Source organism: Taudactylus pleione, unplaced genomic scaffold, assembly GCF_031769625.1.
Source record: "Taudactylus pleione unplaced genomic scaffold, aTauple2 ptg000066l, whole genome shotgun sequence".
NCBI classification, from domain to species: domain Eukaryota; kingdom Metazoa; phylum Chordata; class Amphibia; order Anura; family Myobatrachidae; genus Taudactylus; species Taudactylus pleione.
In genome coordinates this window covers 27,547,151-27,570,215 of record NW_028284468.1, presented here as the reverse complement: position 1 = coordinate 27,570,215, position 23,065 = coordinate 27,547,151, and the positions used below count along the sequence as shown (strand labels likewise).

The 23,065-nt window shown below is 43.6% G+C and overlaps 1 protein-coding gene across 2 annotated transcripts in view; it reads right to left on the bottom strand.

Moving 5' to 3' along the window:
• The window catches only part of ABAT (4-aminobutyrate aminotransferase), a 160,263-nt gene that overhangs the window by 77,803 nt on the left and 59,395 nt on the right, over positions 1-23,065 (bottom strand). The gene's annotated exons all lie outside the window — the stretch shown is intronic.

Sequence of the window (23,065 nt, the reverse complement as noted above, 5' to 3'; positions counted from 1 at the left end):
TGACAGGAGCTGATTGGGGTACTAAGCCTTGGAGAGAGATCAAGTACCAACTAAAGTCTTTGTTTGACGCAGTGAAAAGTTCTGGTTGTTCCATAATGCTGTGGGTGAGGTGGTGGGTGGGGTGGGATTGGGCATGGTTTAGGGATAGTCCATCCATAACAATTCAAGGTCAGCACGAGTTCTTAGCACATTTCTAAACAATAGTTAAATAAGCAAAAACACAAATACCATTCTACAATATATAGTATAGTTGAAGTGATCACTATATTATAAAGCTAGAAAATAGACAAAAATACAGATAGATTAGGGAGATAAACTACACAGCATACAGTACATGAAACATACTTTTCTGCCTATCAGAAAAACTTTAGAGGCGGAGTACTGTGCTAAATAGACAAGATCACATATCTATGTAAGGTATGCATATATTGACAACTGTATGCTTGTTTGACTCGCATGATTATTTGGTAACAAGGATGTATGAGAGAAAATATATGTAATGTCTAGGAATTCCTGACTAAGAAGTGCTTGTGAGTACAGGGCATAACAGTGTCATTATGCACCACTTCTCTGAGTGACTTCTCAAGTGTGTGGGGGGCAGGGAGGCGCTGTAGGGAGGGTCTTGGCAGTTGTTACCAGCACCAAAATTAAATGAACAGATGTAGATGTGTCATTATATAATTTTTTATATCTATAAATAAAACAGTCATAGTGACTATTTTGTCATATTAAATATAACAGCATTCTATATTTCTGGTCTTAGATAGATTGGGACTTAAAACAATACAGTGGGTTATTTGTTTTACAACCTCTGATTAAAATGAATAGAAATTGTATTTGAAGATAAGGCAGGGTAATAAAAATCATTCCTGAAGAGTGTTAGGTATTAAATGAAATCATTGTGGTGTCTGTATTGAAGAGTTAGAATAATACCTCTTTTACATCTGAATGGTGTTCACCCGCCCATCCCGGGTGCAATCCGGCTGAGACCCCTTTCAGACTGACGGTCCGGCACTAATGCCGGGTCGATGAGGGTGCATCGACCCAGGTTACCAGTTCACACTGCATCATGAGCCAGTTTGAACATCCGTTCAACCCTTCTTGCGACCAAGGTTGAAATGCCAGCTTAGTTCAACCTGGCCCTTACACACTGCACAGTAATCTGTGTTGCTGCGCGTTCATGTGCAATAACCCAGGATATTGCTGCGAGAGTGTAAAAGGGGTATTAGACAGACCAGGTGGGTGTGTTTTGATTAACACTTTGACTAACACAACATGCATGCTCAAATAAATGGTATGTGTGACATGCAAGTATAATATTATCAAAGTTTAAAGCACATATGTTACACATATATTGGAACTGTTCCTGCTGCATACATGTGTGTGTCTATTACTAGTCTTTTGTCTGCAATTGATGCAAATACTGCCACAAGCCCTTCCCTGGTGTACAGCGATGCGTCTGAATGTGCAAGGACTGAGATGCCTACTATGAGCAACTTTAGATGCAGAGTACAGCCTCCAAAGTGAATAAATATGCATCTGCGTTCGCAACCACTTCAGCGACACTCCCATAAAACGCCCATAAGGACGATCATCTGTGGATAGTCACCTCCCTCTCACCTCCCAGTCACTGCCCCATACATTTTAAAGACATTTCTGATAGAGTGCATCTTAATCGGTACTGCGACTCTCTGGGCGCATGCGCAGTGCAACCTAGACACATGCACGGTACAAAAAAATTGCTCAACTCCGCATGACACGGACATAGCGTCTGACTTAGAATCCGGTAAATTATGTTCTTATGAAGTGCTTCTATGGATAACTATATTGAACTGTATGTATCCATACAATGTTAACATTGAACATCACAGACTGCAAATTTTCACTTCTCTCTAACAGTGAACATCAAATTCAGACGATTTTGTACTAGATTAGTAAAGCTCACTAGGAAATGGACACACGCACACACACACACTTACTTTTATACCGGCACTCCATTAAACAGTTCAACTACCAGGGTGCACATCCAAAAATACCATCAGGCATCAGATTGACATAACATGTAAAAGGCAGCACTCCGTGGGCTTCCAAAGCAATAAATCCCAGACCACTGTTAATCTAACGTTTCAGATGATTTAATACATCTTTCTTCAAAGATCATACCAAAGTGTTTCCTGCAGATTGCTGTCAGACTGTCCTTCATCTAGAGTGCAACAATGTGACTCTGCCCCTTTTGAAGTCCACAAATCAGGACTGAGTTTCATCCGAAAAATGGCGGTTTCTGCGTGGATTTTAGAGGAGGTTTATTTTTTGCATGTATAAATGTTGTAAAATTGTCTTGCACATTGTATAATAAGAAGATCCAGTTCTAGATCTATATTGTATGCTAAATATTCCATGCTACCTTCCTGTCTAGTGACATTTCTTTTATCTCCATATTTGCAAAGCACACACATCGCAATGATGCCAGTGGTGGTGCCTAGGGCAGCCCCCATGGCTATAAAAGGCGTTGGTAGCTTTTAGCACAGGATGTTTGTTAAACATTTGGCACCAAATGTTTAACAATCAGTTTACTTCACAAAATTGTGATTTTAATCTGGCTAGTTTATGCGATAGTTAATGTACCCAAACTTCTGACAAATCATTCTTTGTAGATATCACAAGTGTGTAATGTCAGATTGTATTTTTAATCCTACTGTTATTTAACATGTTTCTGTGACAATTTATTCTATATCTACTGAAAGTCCATCCAGTTTTGTAGCATGTAGCTAAATACTATTGCTACATGTCATTACCATTCTGGAACCAAGACCTGCTGTATTAAGACTCTGTATGTTAGTTAGCTTAATTCATTAATTACTTCCTTTTAATTAACGTTAATAATTATAAATATTTGTAATACAAATCAGAAAATCAATTATCGCCACAATTTACTAATAGTCTGTCAGTGAAACTCCTCTGTACCCTGAAGCTGTGTCACCTGATTTTCTCTTAGAGGAAAAGTGATGTATGTAATCCAGCCAGGTGTGCCCAAACATTTGCATACACCTGTACATACATACAATTTTTCTAGCGATGAAAATACATGCTATTAATATTGTTAGTCAATGAATTTCTTATAGCTACACATTTGTTTATTATTGTACATAAATTATGCTTTTGTGTCCTCAGAAATCAAAGTGCAAACATGGCATCTCCCATTAATCCTAATAATTAATAGAAGTCTGTGATAAAACCAAATATCACATGTGCTGCATATCTGTATGCATTGGTATGGTTTGCACTGTAAACATGCTTTCTAGCAAATACAATCCGAGAATGTAGCGGAATGTAATACACTTCTTTTGAGTGTGAATCTAAACTCCATTGAAACTGCTAATGCCAGAAAACAAGAAAAAAAAAACACTTTCAATGCAGAAATACACAGTGCAGCTGAATCTAAATTAAGCACATTACAGACATCAAATCAGTAGTATCGAGATGGGTGAATGAACAAGACTGATTAATCCTAATCAGTACTGTGCAGTAAACCCATGGTGCATCACTCTCTATAGAGCATCAACCATCTATGTTTATATCAGAGAGAAGCAGCTTTTCTGTATGCAAGTGGAGGAGTCAGATCAAAATAAAATGGTTCACAAATGTGCAGCAGGCAGTCAGCGACACATTACAGTCTAGCTTCTGTAAAGATAATTTCATGCTGGATATAGCTAACTATATGATGGTATAACAAAGCGTGATGATGAAGATGAAATATGTACTATAAAAACAGGAGGAAAATAATTATCAGATTAAAATCATGATTTCCCTTCCACTGCAGTTTAGAGATTGTGTATACAAATAGCTAATAAAAGCATCAGTGAATGTTACAGTGTGGATAATGGAAATATGGAAACAGTCTCCTTTCAGAAGATAAAAACAGGATAGGATCCACTGACAGTGAAACAGATAAAGTAGGGCACAATATTGCTTATCTGTAATTACTATAAATGAGTCTGTAATAGTGTCAGCCCTAAAAGGCAGCACTCCAAGAGAAAAACCAAAAATAACAAATTTATAATAATAATGTGAAGAGAAAGAAAAAACTTGCAGAAGACACTGTGTCAGTTGAAAGAATGAAGGTTGGGCAATGAGAAGGATTTTAAAGTAACAAAGTAGTTCTGTTACTATGATACCAGATCAGGCTTTTGCAACCTGTTTTGTTCAGCACAGAGGCCCAACTATATGAATTACAGCTAATCTTAGCATTTCTGGCCAAACAATTATATCGCCCATGTCCACCATCCATTACGAAAAACTGTGAGAAAAATGTATATAATTGTGTAAGGCTGTCCGTCTCATCAATGTGTGCACTGTGGAAGCCTACATGTACGATTGCGAGGTATATGGTAGAAACCTGGAAGAGGAGACAAGGCCCTGAGGTAAGTATGGGAGCGGGGTAGTGGTGGGTGGAACAGAGCAGAGGGGAGGGGGCAAAGAACCGCATAGATGGCCAGAACAGGAGAGGGGTGGAGGGGACTGTGGTGACCCGAGTCCATTCTATTAGTCTTTAAAATAATTTAAGGAAGGCTAGGAACCCCCTGCATTACCTTCGGGACTGTCCTAAGTGTCGGCAGCCCATACAGGTACCTGGCAAGATAGTTGCATAAGGTCCAAAATTAGACGCACAGGGACCCGAATCATATCACCAGTGAATTGGCCGACCTTCAGGACAAAAACAAGGATTTGAAGACTCGTAGGCAGCGGAATAACCTCCATATTGGAAGAAAGTGCCTGACTCAAATGGGATGCGGTTAAATTACAGACACCCAGAATGCCGGCCAGTGGAATCCCGACGGCGGAAGGTCGTCCTAGGACTAAAGATAGGCGTCAAAATGCAGACGCCTATCTTTATCCCCACGCCAAAATCCTGATGCCCGGCACCCCGGACGAGGTAAGCCAGGGATAGTTAGGTTGTAGCAGCAGGGGGGGGGGGGAGATTAGGTTTAGACACCCCCCGGGGGGACTCAGGGTTAGGCAGTCCTCGAGGAGGGTTAGGGTTAGGCTAGGGGAAGGGCGGGGGGTCAGGGTTAGGCACCCCCCCCCTGGAGGGTTCGGTTTAGGGTGTGGGAAGGGGGTTCGGTTTAGGCACCCCCGGGGGGGGACTTAGGGTTAGGCACCACTGGGGGTGAAGTTAGGGATAGGCACCCCTAAGGGAGGGTTAGGGTACTTACCGGCCGCTGTCGGGGTATCTTCCCTTCAGGCTTCCGGCGTCGGTATGAGAACCAGCCGTTGGTATTTCATACCGATTCTACACGATCTCTACAGAAGCTTTGTAGCCGTACTCTAAACCACTTAACCGGCTAATATTTTTTTCCAAAGACTGCTCAGAAATTGTCAGTTTTTTTGATTGAATTAGGTTAACACAACGCTAAAATCGACTTTTAACGGTCATTAATATTGAACTGTAGATGATCAGACCATTGCGGTTGTTGCATTTCACCAGCAGCTGCACCTCTGATGTATACACTGGGGGGCTGAGGGATGTTCATTTACATTTCCCCGGCGACTACTCCTTTCTACAGTCGCTAGGCGGAGGCTCCTGCTGTGCTGCCCGATCAGCAATAATCGGCAGCAAAGCAGACACTGGGGAAGTGTGCAGAGATGCAGGGGGGCCGGGAGGTCCCTCTGCCAATGGCGGCTGCCACTCAGTGTATACCTGGCTATTTGCGACCACGTCAGGTAACGCACAGCACAAACGATGCAACCACACCAGCCAAGGATAAGGAACTTGTGATCTCACAGAACAGGGGCAAACTGCACATTTTGTATGACAGCACAAATCTATGAATCTTTCAAGACCTGGCCCTTCTCACAATTGCCAAATGGAGAGATTAGGATGCTGATACTGGTTAAGTTTCCCCATTTTCTTCTATTGTAATGTAATATTATACATCACTTGAATTATTGTCTGTCACCCTCTCCCTTTTTTCCCCTGTTGCTCTACTTTGGGGTCAAATGTTGACGTCTGGCGGTCATTCATACTGATTCAGGTCATCATACGTTGTTTTTGATAATGTTTTTTTTTTTTTTTTGCATGCTACCCATTATGTGCTCTTTGGGACTCCAGTGTTTTCTAAGTGTTAACTAGGTTACTGTATATTGTGCAAATGCAAAATAATGAAAACATTTTTTAACAACTGTTTTTGCTCTATGGTATATCTTTCATGTGGAAACTTGCTCTTCATGTTTTTCCTAAGCATCCTGGGGCCATCCTCTCTCATCTACCTAACATATTTTAATGCCCCTCTATTCTCCCCCCACTACGAATGCCCTGTTTACTCCATAGCTTACAGTTACCATACGAGATCAGATGTCTTATCTTTCATTGCTTTTTATGTTTGTTTACTTACACGTGCCCTTTCACACTCCTCCGATCATTCTTAAGCTGGATACACACTAGATGTTTTTTTTTTAAATGATTTGCCGATTTGTGACGAATCGGAACTAATCATTCAAAGCGTCCAGTGTGTACGCACTATGCGCACTCCCGCAGTGTCGTTTGTCGCATCTTCAGACCTGCCATACATGCTGCTCAATCTGAAGATCTGACCGACAACCCCATGCATTTGATGCAGCAGGGGAAAGACATCGTGTGGTGTGTACAGACCACACAATTTGTTGTATCAGCCATCGGCCGGGTACACGTCGTCTAGCGTGTACCCAGCTTTACTATAATGTACACCTCACCCAGGCGTTACTGGAACTCTTGTTCATTTCCCTTCCACTGAACTGTTAAGCTGGGTACACACTGATAGATAGATCGCCCATTCTGTTGAAATAGTGTATCGCCAGGTGTTTACACCAGATATGTCTGAACAACGTTATTCACAGACATATCGGATCGGCTCTGCGGCCACATCACCACTATATCCCCAACCAAACACCACCGCTCCCATCCCACCAATACACGGGCATCCTAGAATATAGATCAAACAGAATAGATAGGGCCAAAAACACATTCTCAGACTTTAACCACGCATTAAACACACTTAACAAGTAACATGATTTTTTGTCAAAAGCTAGAAAAACTACTCAAAAAAGAAAGCAAACTTTGGTGGGATACCTTTGCACTCCAATGGTACATAGACCAAGACACCATACCCAAAGGTTTACGTAATAAAAAAAAAAAAACACACAACACAACACACAACAGAGACAACACTGAATTCCTAAACATATGGAATAACATACTCAAACACTGCTCTACACAACTGATGCAACTGATAATACAGCAGCACGAACAAGACCTCAACAATATAGATCAAGAAATAAACTACGTACATTCCCTACTGGAACCTTACCTGGCAGAAGACGCCTTCAAAGAAATAGAGACACTCACTAAACAGAGACTCAGAAAAGGTGAAGATGCAATCATAGAAAGAAAGAAATCCAAATTCTTCAGAGATAAGTGGGGTATAACACAACAAACCACATAGAACACACACACACACACACACACGCGAAAGAGAACAAGACCTTTTCAACCAAACACAGGACACCTTCCGAAATACCAATAAACAGGAAACCAAAAAGAAAGATTAGTGCAACAAGCACGCACATAAACAACAACAAAGTACCACCAAGACATACAGACTCCACTCACCAATAAAAGTCTAAACATACCAACAATATATGACCTATCTACACACAAAGATTACCGAGGAAATCATCAACACCTCCACAATAGAATCAGACACCACAATCAACACATCCACACCAGAGACACGTCTTTATCTCTCTATGAAATTGAAGATCCAGAGTACGAACATACGGTAAGACAATCACTGGAAACGGTGCATCAACACCATAAGAGGACAATACACTACCCACCAAGGCACAGAAATTCATTCCCCCTGAAAGGACAGAGCGGGTCATTCAGAGTCGGTCGCAAGCGCTGAGCGCACGCAACCGACTAGATGTGGCCCCACTGGGTATGCGCAAGACGGAGCCGGCTCTGTCGTGCGCATGCGCGAGACCCGGCTAGCGACGGACGCTCCGTCGCTAAGGGTCTCGCAGCAGACTGGACGAGCTGTCGATGGTGAGTGACAGCTCGCCCCGTTTGGGAGGCGGGCAGGGGGCGTGCCTGCCCAAACGGAGGCATTCCTGCCGGAACGCTTGCCGTTTGAGGGCGGCCCCACTGACATCATTGCTGATATCAGTGGGGAGCTTCCTGCTCTGATCTGAAGCTCCCTGGGGCTTACGAGTACCCAGACCCAACCTTAGGGTCTGGTCGTAAGCCCCAATGGTCGCGATGGTCTTGACCATCGCGACCATCACCCGTGTCGGTCGTTAGAGCTGTGGGTGTTCACCCACAGCTTAGCGATCGACAAGGAGGCGGTCGTTCAGGATGCAAGCGGCCGCCCTTATTCAGAGCGACCACTTGCAACTAACGATAGCCTCTGAATGAGGTCCAGAATCCCATCACTGAACGATAACAAGTCTTCAATACATCCGCACACAGGACATACCACCAACAACCACACATGGGGCAAAGATTTTTTAGACCTGGAGGCAGGCCTCTTGGCCTGCCAAACAAACACACAGAAACAAAAAAGGAAACTTGCAGAACCATACTAGGATGCAGGGGAGGCCAAAAACCCCCCCCAAAAACTGTAGAACAGACAACACACCACACATAGATGTAATTTTCAACTTAAGCACAACAGAACTCACAGATGCACATAAGTCAGTAGTCAACAAAGGACTAAAATTCGCCGGGGACACATCATACAGACATATGAACATCTAGTCTCCAATGATCTGGAACGTATGAACAATAGACACAACAAATGCCCCAACCTTAACAAACAAGAAAAAATTGCTCTAACTGAACTCAAAGACAACAAAAACATAATCATAAAGCCAGCGGGCAAGGGAGGGGGGTATAGTAATCCTAAATAAAACGGACTACATCACTGAATCTAACAGACTTCTGGGAGACACAAAGACATACACAGTACTCAAAGGAGATCCCACAGATCGATTTACAGAAGAACTATCCACTTTTCTCAAACAAGGACTAGAAACTGGCATTTTGAACAGGAAAGAATTAGACACCCTCAATCACACCAACCCAGTAATTCCGTTTATTTATCACCTTCCAAAAATCCATAAAGGGCAAACAACACCCACCCGGTAGACCGATAATATCAGGCATCAATTCCTTGACTTCTAACCTATCCAGATACAATCGACCAATTTTTACAACCGTACGTTACGACACAAAGATCCTACTTAAGGGACACCACTAACACCTTACAATCATTCTGGGACATCACATGGGATGATGACATGTGGCTGGTGACCAGCAATGTCACATCCCTATACACAGTCATCAAACAGAAACAATGGATTGAAAGCACCAAACATTTTTTACAAGACGACACACTCCACCCTAAACAAATAGACTTCATCACAGACGGAATCAAATTCATCCTTGAACATAACTACACTTGGTTTAATACTACATTTCTTCCTACAACAGAACGGCACCGCTATGGGGACTAGGTTCGCTCCGAGCTATGCTAACCTCTTCATGAGTAAATGGGAGGAGGACAATATCTGGAAGGGGCAAAGTTTCTGAGAGAACCTAGTCCCCCGGCGTAGGTATATCAACAATATCATATTCATATGAAAAGGACAGGACCAGACAATTCTTTCCTTCATAGATTAACTACAAGATAACGATCACAATCTCAACTTCACAACCACATACAGCAAAGAAAGGATTTAATTTCTCAACTTAGACATAGACATAGTTAACAAACAAATTTAAACAAAAACATTCCACAAGAGTGTAAATGTTAACAGTTACATACTGTCTAACAGCAGCCACCATCCAAACTGGTTAGACAGCATACTGCTGGGACAATTTATCAGACTCAGAAGGAATTGCACACATACAAACAACAAGGAAAGGAACTTAAAAATAAATTTCTGAAAAAAAATGATAACAGAGAAAAAATAGACACTGCATTTACAGTAGCAGAAACCTTTTGAAGACCAGGATAGCAGAACACATACAAAACATAAAAATTGGATACGAGAAACAGTCTGTCAACACTACAGAGAAATACACAGACAAGACCCATCCACATCACCTACACAGCTCTACAACATATACCAAGAAATTGGATGGGGAGAGACTACATAAAAAAAGACAAACATATCAGAACTAAAGTGGATCTACACGCTAAAAACATTAACACCAAAGAGTTTTAATATTGACTTCAACTTAATATCTGCCATATAACAGACCTGCTCACTCACACACCACCTCACTCCCGCTAATTCTTCCCTTAACCCCTGCCCCCCCTCCCCCTGCATAAACCCCCCACAAAACACCAGCCCCCCCTTCCCCTTTGCTCCGACTCCTACCTACCACAATCCCAATATAGCATCAGCCTCTATCACATCATTACACCTGACTAACAAAATAGGGCACAGACCCACATTCATTCCTTAGACCTACCATAGACTACTCAAACAGAGAGACACAATTCCCAGGACCCTAGTCTTTATCCCAGACAGAGTAATAACAAGGACCACGAGAGTTTAGCCTCGATTAACAGACACCTATACATAAACAATTAGCAATCACAATACCATATAACAAACATTCCAATCCAGAAGACAATCACCCCTTCACAGACAATTTAAGACTACCAGCTTATTCATCCTCAGACCCAACCACACAAGCAATACCCACATAGGCTTCATGCCCCTGACAACCAGCACACCCACGCATGCAATCCGTGGGTGTGTCCACCCAGTGATTGCATCACTAAAGGGATCCCATACAGACACCACACAGCAGAAATACACCCAGAGGACCATAGCAATCAGCCCCATCCACCCCTCCAGACACGATCATGGACACGCCAAGCTGCACCAATTACCTCACACCAGGAAGTTATTTAGACACTTTACACATGGACTTCCTTGACAAAAGGCACACAGTGCTGAAATGCATTAATCACGTCCACACCCAGACACACCACCGTTACCCTAAGCTCACTGCGGGACCGCATGAGCACAAACACACACACACACGTTACCCCCGGGACTGGAAGTTAGGGCCACAAAGCGGACTCCATTTTATCGGAACTTAATTTGCAATCTACACTATTAGGGACCCAGATGGTACCTTACAGTAGTGTTCACTCTAGCTCCGGGGGCAGGCAGGGCGCCAGAGCTTGTGAAGGTGCGCACCCGAAAAGGGGCATGGCCATTGAAAAGGGGGCATGTCTATAAGACACGTCACCTTTTCGTGACTCTTGGGGGCGTGCCCGGCACTTACGGACACGCCTGGCAGCGCCCCAGCGCTGCTGACAGGGTGAATAGACGCCCAGCGTTTATTCAGCGGCGGTGACTTGGTCACCGCACATTACCCCACCGGCGGGACACTGCGACCCGCGGGTCAAGACTGCAACCCGCAGGCTGTGAGGGCAGGGCGCTTTTTGCCTTCCTTCTGGAGGGCAGGGCGCTTTTTGACCTCCAGAAGGAGGGCAGGGTGCAGCGCCCTGCTAAAACAGCCTAGTGGGCATGCTACCTTACAGTATAATCACTCAAATTTATCAGATTTTTGTATGCTACTATGCTGAGCTTTATAATAATCTACTATTTCCACTACGATCCTTTGCCCGCAATTAGAAAGTAAATTTCTTCATGTAACCTCCCCCATATTGATCCTCTCACATTTGACTTGACAGTCCCATATCGGAGATCTAGGAGGCCATCAAGGTGCACAAACATTCCAGGGCCCCCTGCCTGGACGGCTTTCCTATGGTCTACTATAAAAGTTTTAACAGTTGAGTCCCATATATATGTTTTTAATAGTACAATTTTGCACCCTGCCAGCACTTCTCACAGCGATTCCTAAGCCCAGGAAAAAAACTCTACGCTTTGCTGTAACTATCGCCCCATATTACTTTTAAATACTGATCTAAAGGTGTTTGCCAAAATAGTGGCATCTTGGTTGAACTCAATACTTCCTAGCCTGACACACCCACATCAGATGGGCTTTATTCCATCCAAAACAAAATTTATTTATTACCAGTTACATATATAACGCACACATATTCTGCAGCGCTTTACAGAGAATAGCTTACCATTCACATCTAACCCTGCCCCAGTGGAGCTTACAATCTATATTCCCTACCACATACTCACAAACATACACACTATGGTCAATTTTGTGGGGAGCCAATTAACCTACCAGTATATTTTTGGAGTGTGGGTGGAAACCGGAGTACCCGGAAGAAACCCACGCAAGCACAGGGAAAATATACAAACTCCACAAAGGGCCGTAGTGGGATTCAAACCCATGACCTCAGTGCTATTAGGCAGTAACGCTAACCATTACACCGTCTGTGCTGCCCCAAGTCATGTGTTAGACAACACTCGTCGCACTATGAATTTAATCTTTCATGTTAAGGTCTGTAAACTACCCTGTCTGATGCTTGCTCTGGATACAAGAAAGCCTTTGATAGAATCTCTTGGCCTTTCATGATAGTGTCACTCCATACTGTAGGTTGAGGTTTTGAGGCAGACGTCTTCAAGCCATTCAATCACTCTACCATAACACTTCTCACACATCGGGGTCTTAGCCCGTCTTATTCTGTCTAGTGCTGTCACATCATGGCTGCCCGCACTCCTCCTGGCCGTCTACGACATTCATGAAGCATTTCCTCTCCATTCTATACATTCTGTCCTGCTGCATGGGGCAGTCCAAAGTGGATTACAGTCAGGTGAACACTCTAATCCAATCTGTTCCTGAGTTATGCTCACTTGACTTGCTCCACCAATGCATGTTCAGAGGGGATCAGTATGTAATACCGCTGGTCGCACGTCCGGCGGTTCAAATCCCGACTGCGGAAGCCCGGCAGGGGTGAAGATCCCGAAAGTAAAACTAACCATATTCTACCCACTAATTCTAATCTTCCTTTAGGGGTGCCTAACCCTAACCCCCCCTAAGTGTCTAATCCTAACCCCCCCCTTCCCCACAGTCTAAACCTAAGACTCCCGGGGGTGTGCCTAACCCTAAGCCCCCCCCGGGAGCCGCTAACCTAACCCCCCCCCGTGGCTGTCCTCGCCCGGTTTACCTTCGATCGGTATGCCCGGAGGGATGTCGACGCCTGTGATTAGTACCTTGCCGAGATTTGACAGTCGGGAAGCCGGCAGTCGGCATTGTGACAGTCAGCTTCCTGACTGCATCCCGTTCAGAGCACCCCATTTAAACCTGCACCTGTAATCTACTCATTGACAGAAAAACTCACTTCTAAGAAAAGAGATTACCTTCTGGCTCCTAGTTCCAGTCACTGTGGCTAGTGCCTGATCTCCTGCAAACATTCTGTTACACCTTGTGTTTTGTTTCCAGTAGTGACTTCACGCTGCTCCATTATCGCCACATCTTCTCTGCTACACTAAGTGCCTGTTTTCCTGCAAGTTCTGTTACACTTAGTGGGTGTGTTCCAGCGGGGATCCTGTAAATCTCCAAACCACCTGCATTCCGCATTCAGTATCCGTTCCTGCAGCAATAACTCTGCTATACCATCTGCTATTGTTCTCAGCTTGTGTTCAAATCTCCATCAAACACCTGCCTCTCTACCTAATCCCACGGGTATCCGGTCCTTCTGCTAGCATTCCTTCGGTCGCAGGTGGGTCAATCTTTGTCAAGTGGACCAATATCTGAACTTCAACCCCACCTAACCATCACCTATTGTGATAAAATATTACATGGAGGTTGGCATATATATCAAACTAACTTTTTGAACGTTTTAGTTCACAATATGAAATAGTAGTAAGACTATGGCCCCCAAAGTGGGGATAGGTAAAACTGTCACGGACTCTGCGGGCACAATCAGCAATGTTTAGGTTACTGCTGTAACTGATCTAGAGTAGTAAAAGTTGATGTAACTTCATGAGGCTAATCCTGGTGCATCCACCCTTCAAAATTAATTTATGATACAGAGAGTAAATACATTTGGTATCTTTCGGTGGAATGGAGAGAGATTGAAGCAAATACATCAACAGTGGCAATTAGATCAATTTGTTCAGAATAGCTCTGACAAGGCATGAAAGGACCAAATCTACACAAACCCGATGGTTGCACAGACCTCCCTTGGTGGCTGATCAGTGCATGCATAGGATTTCTTTTGTACATGTCCCAATCAGTGACTGTAGGTTAATTCGCTGCAACCCCTAAGCCACAGTATGACTGACATGCTGAAGCCATTTGGGGGCGGCATGGTGGCCATTTACAAAACAGGGTGCATTTCGCCCCCATTTTATAGGCATGCGAAGGCCAGGTCTGCGTCTTCCAAAGCAGATTTCCTGGCCCCAGCAGAGGAGTTTTGGTGGCCATTATGAGTAAGCTTTGGCCAATGGCTGCACGATGGTGATCCAATGCTGCATCTTTGAACACAGTATTTGGACCTGCAATGCCGGCAGTGGGCGTCTTTAGCCTTCAGAAGCCTCCTGTGGCATTAGCAATTTTTTTTCCATCGCAGATGCATCCAAAGTTGCAGCAACAATCCAAATAAATGTACAACTCTGAATCAGACGCTATGGGGTAAATGGGATAACCTGTGGACTACAGGAATCAGTGAGTTCCGCACGAGATTGCCGAATGTTTTAAAACAACAGTTATTTAAAAGGCAAAAACAGGTTGATTTTGCATTTTAAATGACTGCTACTTTAAAACATTGGGCAGTCTCATATGGAACTCGCCAATGCATGCAGTCTGCAGGTTATTACATTTACCAAAATATCTCTAATTACTCTAGTGATATTTAAATTATAGAGTTCAGTAGGGATTTTATGAAGCCTATGTGCCCTTTCAATCGAAGGACGCCAACCTCTCCCTGAATACAGGTATTTTTACACTCAATAATTCCATTACATGGACCCCCTTAATAGTTTGGGTAATCCCCAAGATACGTAAATTATTGTGGAGGTGATGGTATTCTATGTCATCCACCTTATCTCACAAGATTTGAATAGTTTCTGAGTGGGTCTCAATCGAAGTTTGGCAAGATTGAATTCTATCCTCATTATCTCTGGTTCTAGTCTCAAGGGCCATCAAACAAGGAGTTAGAATCAATGCAAATGCTACGTTTAGACGTGCCTCCATGTTATCTGACTCTACTATGCCCCTTATAAAAAGTTTGATATGTCTTTAGCTGTCAAGGGTTATATTGCCGAAGAACTTGAAGCCTGGGAGCTGGATGTGGTAAGTGTCAGAATTACCAGGCAAGGGAGAATATGGAGGGATAGGTTTACCAGTCATATTTTGGATTGGCCCAATGTAAGATGAGGTGGTAGATTGTCAAGGGGGCAAAGGTTTATAAGCTTTATCCAAAATATAAATGCCCCCATGGCAGAAAATCATAAAGTAGGTAGTGTGACAAGTGAGTTAAATAAGAACGTTCATGGTCAAGTAGCAGAATAATGATCATCCAGAATTCCCGAAATACAGAGTGTTAACAAGCAAATATAATACATAAAATGATTGATCCCTGGGGATAGCGGTCTACAGTGTAGCTATCACCGCATTACAAGACTGACAGTACTGGCAAAATGTAATAAATAATAATAATAATAATAATAATAATAATAATAATAAACAGGAATAGGACCAATGAGGTAAAACATATTGGCTTGTACAAATACTTCATGGATTAGGAGTGTGCATCTCCTAAGAGAGTTTGACTCACAAACAAATACAAGACACTAAAAACATTATTAACTGGAGTGGAGCATAAAAAATTATACTCTTAAGGCACCACCCTTGGAGGTAATGAGTATAAGAGAGGCAGCACCTCTGAGAAAAACTGTTGGCATGACACAGGACTGATGGTAGCGGTCACCTTTCCTTCTCCGGACAAGCATTTTTCCAGATGCCCCAAACAATCTAAAAAGGGATTCATCAGAGAAAATAACTTTACCCCAGTCCTCAGCAATCAAATCCCTGTACCTTTTGCAGAATATTAGTCTGTCCCTGGTGTTTTTCCTGGAGAGAAGTGGCTTCTTTGCTGCCATTCTTGACACCAGGCCATCCTCCAAAAGTCTTTGTCCTGTGTCATGCCAACAGTAAAGCATCCTGAGACCATTCATGTGTGGTATTGCTTCTCAGCCAAGGGAGTGGGATCACTTACAATTTTGCCTAAGAACACAGCCATGAATAAAGAATGGTACCAAAACATCCTCCAAGAGCAACGTCTCCCAACCAAGAACAGTTTGGTGACAAACAATGCCTTTTCCAGCATGATGGAGCCCCTTGCCATAAGGCAAAAGTGATAACATAGTGGCTCGTGGAACGAAACATCGAAATTTAGAGTCCATGGCAAGGAAACTCCCCAGACCTTAATCCCATTGAGAACTTGAGTTCAATCCTCAAGAGGCGAGTGGACAAACAAAAACCCACAAATGCTGACAAACTACAAGCATTGATTAGGCAAGAATGGGCGGCCATCAGTCAGTATGTGGCCCAGATGTTGATTGACAGCATGCCAGGGCGAATTGCTGAGGTCTTGAAAAAGATGAGTCAACACTACAAATATTGACTTTTGCATAAACTTAATGTAATTGTCAATAAAAGCCTTTGACACTTATGAAAGGTTTGTAATTTTACTTCAGTATACCATAGTAACATCTGACAAAAAAGGTTTAAAAACACTGAAGCAGCAAACTTTGTGAAAACCAATACTTGTGTCATTCTCAAACAACTTTTGGCCATGGCTGTACACTCCAGCCTTGGCACGTCCGATGTAGGTGGCACACCCATGCCACCGAGAAAAAGGCTGATTCATCTGAGCCAGAGCTCTCAGCCAAGGAGCTCCGGGGTCCGCGCACCAAGCTCCACTCCCCGGGGACGACAGAACTAGCGTTGACCTGGGCAAGGCGAAAGTTAGTTCCGGGAGGGGGGGATTGAGTACCTCTTGAAGGGATCTTGAAGAAGATGCCACACTACTTATTGCCATAACATACGGCAATAAGGAGTCTCAATATTGAGGGTCAAACCGCAATTTATAATACATATGCCCCCTAGAGCAAATTTGAGTTGGTCTTTCCCAATTTAAGTAGGAGACATTAAAGAGAGAGGGGCTTTGGGGCAGCAGCTAAAAGCATACTGTGTAAGGGGCACTACTGTCTGGCATAATGTGTAAGGCGCACTACTGTGCACCCTAATGTCTAGTTACGACTCTTTATGGCATATTTATTCATTGCCTCTCATTTATTAATTTATTCATGCCTCTCTCTCTTCCCCTACAGCACTCACCTGGCCAATAACTCTAACGGTTAGTGAGTCACAACTCTGCTGCCTTGTTTGCTCGCCCAACATACACAGCTCCTCACATGGCCGGCAACAGAATTATTGGGCCCTCTATCCCCTCACACTAGGTACATGCAGGTCGGCCATTGGCTAATTCCCCATGTCTATCCAGCCTCATCCTCGCCTGTGCTGCACCACCTCATCCCTCGTCTCTCTCCAGCCTCATCATCGCCTGTGTCACTCCAACACTATCCTTGTGTCTCCAGACTTATCCCTCTGTGTGTCTGTAACTTCAGCCATCTAATCATCTCTTGTGGTCTCTCTGCATCATTATCTCCCCACCTGTGTCTCTCAGCTTCATCCACCCACACAGTGTCTCTAAGCCTCATCCGCTCACTCCACTGTGTCTCTTAGCCTCATCCCCAACTATGTATATCCAGCCTCATCCTCACCTGTGTTGCACCAGCCTCATTCCTAGTCTCTCTCCAACCCTATTATTGCCTGTGTCACTCCAACACTATCCCGATCTCTAGTCTCATCCCCCCATGAGTCTCCATCTCCAGCTATCCACTCATTTCCCATGGTCTCTCAGCATCATTATCCCCCCCACCTGCGTCTATCAGCTTCATTCTCTACCAGTCTCTAAGCCTCATCCGCTCACTCCACCGTGTCTCTCAGCCTCATTACCCTGCCGTTTCTCTCAGCCTCATTCCCTACCGTGTCTCCTAGCTTTATACCCATCCCATGTTTCTCAGCCTCACCCCAGACCCTGTATCTCTCGGCCTCACCCCAGACCCCGTGTCTCTCAGCCTCACCCCAGACCCTGTTACTCTCGGCCTCACTCCAGCCAGTGTCTCACAGCCCCATCCAATTGTCTCTCACCCTCACCCCAGCCCATGTGTCTTCAGCTCCATCCCCCCCCTGCTACTATATCCCTAGTCTCCCCACAGCACCGTACTGACCCGTGTCGCTCCAGCTCAACCAACACTTACCTGCCACCTTCTGTTCCTTCTTCCCTTTTTCCTTGGCGGCTCGTGCCTGACTCCTCTCTGATCCAGCGTCATATCACGCGCACTGCGCCGTATTGCTGCAAGCCTCCCTCTCTCTGCCTGTGTGCCACTGTTGAATATAACAGTGGCAGAGGCAAAGGGGACACATTGACTGGGCTTGCGAGATTCCTGAGGAGCGAGGCCTGGTACAAGTGTCCCCCTTGCACCTCCTCAGTCACCTGACCTGGATCTTCATTTGTGTCACTGTGGGAGTGTGGAGAGTGACGTCATGAAGTCTCTCCCTACAGTGAGTGAGTGCGGGAGCTGGAGCTGACAGTAACTGTGAGACAGACAGGCCTGCAGTGAAGGAGTCGTGCGCACCACTACTGATATACATAGCAGCAAGTGCCCAAGCAAAGAGATTGTGATGGCACCCCGTTCCGCCCCCAAGGCATCCTGAACGCTGTGTAGTTACAGTCCTGTGCCCATATGTCTCCTTAATATATCACTGACAAAGTTTAACATTGCCAAACCATAAAAGGCAAGTAAGAACAACAAGCAGATAACAGCACATTATATACTGGATAGTTACACGCCATGTAAAAAGTGTATAGAGAGAGATAGATATAGGCAATCAGAGAACGAGGCCAGAAGGGTTTCTTCGTTCATTTTATTTCTGCAGCCCTGTTTTATGACATATAATAAAACTATAAATGTTGCAGAAAATACGAATCTGTCATATAAAAATGATTGCTCAAGATGAGATTAAAGTACAGATCCAAAAGACAGTTTACAAAGGCCAATATAAGAATTCATTTCCGGTTCAGTTAAAAAACAAAGTTCAATTACAAAAAAATACAAGAAAAGTACAAAGTGTAGCAGATGCATAATGGTCGGTAGAGCAATAGTTTTCATATACTGAGGCACACTGGAGCCTTATTTACATCGTATGTGATGCCCACTAGCTCAATTTGGGAGTCAAAAAAATAAATATGAGAAAGTACAAAACTGTAGCCAAAACTTCTAGCTGAAGAGGCGACGACACTTCGGCTAAAGCGGAGTTGGCTGCATGTGCATTTAAATAAAAATACTCAAATCAGAGTCAACTGTGTGGAGTCGGAGGTATCCAGCTCTACACCAGTAGGATATGTACAACACATAAGTCATAAAAGCACAAGAAAAGTTTAAAATTTGTATGGTTACAAAAAGGGCATTCGCTACTGGTTAGGTTTTAAATAATATAAAAAAAAAACCTTTGTAATATAGCAGGTACTGTATAATGTTCCTTCTTGTGCACGAATGAAAGTAGCACAAATACATACAGCATATCACGATCAATGAAGAGGTGAATTCGCCATGAGAAGCGGCCAGCTAGCTCTGGCGGCCACCATCAGCGTGAATTTACATACAAACATAAGTACCCCTTGTCTTGGGGGCACATATAGTAGAAGTTTGCATATTTTATGTTAAGCAAACGGGTATGCACCCAACTCACCTAGAGTCCTACTATACTTAATGTACTAATATACAGAGCAAAGAACTCACTACAAATATTTTGCAATACGCTGGAATAATATTTCCAGTTTGGTTAAATCGCAGGTTCTCAAACTCGGCCCTCAGGACCCCAAACAGTGCATGTTTTCTAGGTCTCCTCACATAATCACAAGTTAAATAATTATCTTTACCAGTGGAACTTTTAAAATGTGTCAGTGAGTAATGAATACACCTGTGCACCTGCTGCATGACCTGGAAAACATGAACTGTGTGGGGTCCTGAGGACAGAGTTTGAGAACCTCTGGGTTAAATTATACAACAAACCCCTCATCCTACAATCACTTTATCCCTAATATGAAGTATGCTAGACTCCTCGCCAATGGTTCTCAATAATCTTGCACATGGGTAACCCCTGGTACATTCAGATTGTTTTTACCTAATTTGCAAAGCAATACAATTTTGATGAATATAATTGCTATTAGATACACAAAAAACAAAAATTATCAGACTGGCACTTGTAAGCCAATTGTGATTAACCCAAAAAACTAACAGCTGCACACACGTATGGGTCTGTGTACACCCAATTCAGACCACCAAGGGGTGATCAGACAAAAATGTAACTAGGTCTATTTTCTAGTACAATTTATATAAAGAATGATGATTCTTATATTATTTTTGGTGTCTTGAATCAGTTTGTTGATTTTCTGCCATATTTAGTCCTTTAACGACTCCAATATTTAGATTATTAGTACAACACCGCCTTGTTCCAGATATACATAAAAGCAAGATTTGGAAAAAAAAAAAGAACACTAGAATTAACTGTACACATATTACAACTGATAAAAATGTTTAAATTGATAAAAAAAAAAAAAAAACTATAGTCCACGTATGCTTTCTTTTATATTTGTCATTATGGTCCTACTGTACTGGATGGAGCAAGAGATCCCTAGTATACTGCTTTCCCCACGGTGTCTAATTATCATCTGGATCTCCCGCCCTGCCATTACCGTAACTCCCCCAGGGGTACTAGAACCCCAGGTTGAGACTACTGCTGTATGCTATAATTTACAATGCCCCTATTCTAAGCTGCTAAAGCCCAGATTAATACAGGTTGAGTCTCCCATATCCAAATACGGAATATTTTTAGCATGACTGAGAAAGTGAAACCTTTGCTTTCTGATGGTTCAATGTACACAAACTTTGTTTAAAGCACAAATTATTAAAAATATATTATAAAATAACCTTCAGGCTGTGTGTATAAGGTGTATATGAAACATAAATGAATTTAATGTATGTACACAAACTTTTTTGATGCACAAAATTTTTAAAAATGTAGTATACAATGACCTGCAGGCTGTGTGTATAAGGTGTATTTAAAACATAAATGCATTCTGTGTTTAGATTTGGGTCCCAAGATATTTCATTATTTTATGCAAATATTCCAAAATAAGGAATATTCCGATATCCAAAATACCCCTGGTCCCAAGCATTTTGGATATGGGAGACTCAACCTGTTTACCAACAATCCATACTGCGGAATGGACAAGTAAAAAATTACCCAGATTCTTAATGTTGGTGACCATGAAAAAGTCATGTGACATCAGAGCAATATTTGAGCCAGATCTGTGTTTATCAGTTATGTACAGTGCCATAGTGTGTGCAAACCACTACAAGATGCAAAGGTCATACAAAGCAATGCACTTGATTAGATATACCAACCTCCTGCTCCACTTGCTATTTGGGTAAACCCAAAGATTCCTCTAACCCAGAAGTCAGCAATGCCACAGAATCACACACAGACCATACATGCCTACTCTCCCGGAAGTCGCGAGAGGCTCACGATTTTTCGGGTAAACCCACGCACACCCGGTAGAGTAGGCATTTCTCCAGCATTGCTGCCCACTTCCTAGTGAAGTGGCCAGAATGGGGAGAATTTCCGCGCCAATCGCAGGTTTCCGTGCAGGGGGGTGGGGCTTAATGACGCGATTCTTCATGAATCGCCTCACTTGGCCATGCACTCTATTTAAATTTGAGCCAATCGCGGAAATTTCACACAAGGGGGTGGGGTTAATGTCACAAATCATCAGGCCCCACCCCCATCACCACCCGCCTGCTTCTTTTACTCAGGCTTCTCCCGTAAAGAAAGAAAAAAAAAAAGTAGGCAAGTATGACACAGACTGGATTCATGTATCAGGCTTAAACAGATGGCTAAGGTTTGAGCTGCTATACTGTCATTACATTAGAGAAAAGCAAGGGCAGATTAGGATGGAAAACCAGCCTGGGAAAATTAATGGAAGCAGCCCTAATGGGGGCGGGGTCTGTTGAGGGGGGCGGGATCACTCCTCATAGGGCCAGATTCTGAGTTGGTCACATTTGCGGCCTTCCTGTGTCTTTTGCTGCAGTTGCATCTGCGACATTATGCTAATTCTGCTACAATGCCCTTCCCTGGTGTATATCTGTGTGTCTAAATATGCAAGAGCTGAAATGGCAGCTGTCAGTGGGCCTGATTCACTACAGAACGCAACTGCGAATGCAATAGCGATTACGCACGCAGTTCAACTGCAATAGTATGCCGCACTACATAAGGACGCCCATTTACCTTGCACACATCCGTAATGTTTAGCAAGACTGCGAAAACAACGGTACAATCAAGTACCATCGTAGCCTTACGCACACTTGCGCAAGCCCTGAACTTACTCGGAAATTGTTAACTTCCACACACGCCATCAGGCCTCAGTAGGGCATCGAGGTGGATAATTTATGCACGCCCATGCAACGGTGTTCAAACGCAGTGGCACACCTGCGTTCGGCCGACGACCCCCATTACCACCCACAAACGGCACTTCCTGTCAATTACTCTGCGCAGTCCCGATCACAATGGCTAGTTTGCACACTGCGATGATGCAAAGTGCACAACAATCGGACGGTTGCGTGCATATTAGCAACTGCGTTCCTTGCTGAATCAGGCCCAGTGTCTACAGATGCTGCAATAATGCTTTGCGCGTGTTTAGATGCCACATAGGGCTGGTGAAAGTTTCAATGGTGCAACCTATGCTAGGTGCAGATCATCCGTATGGCCTCCAGTGAGAGCAATTCAGAGTCTCTATGCAACCACTTTCAACAACACATCCATATCACTTCAATTGCACGCCCATGTCACTCCAATTACACGCCCTTGTCACTCCAATTACACGCCCATACTACGTTACATGGCTCCAATCCCCCCCTTCCCCAGAGCAATGTGTATTCGGCTGTTTAGCTCCTG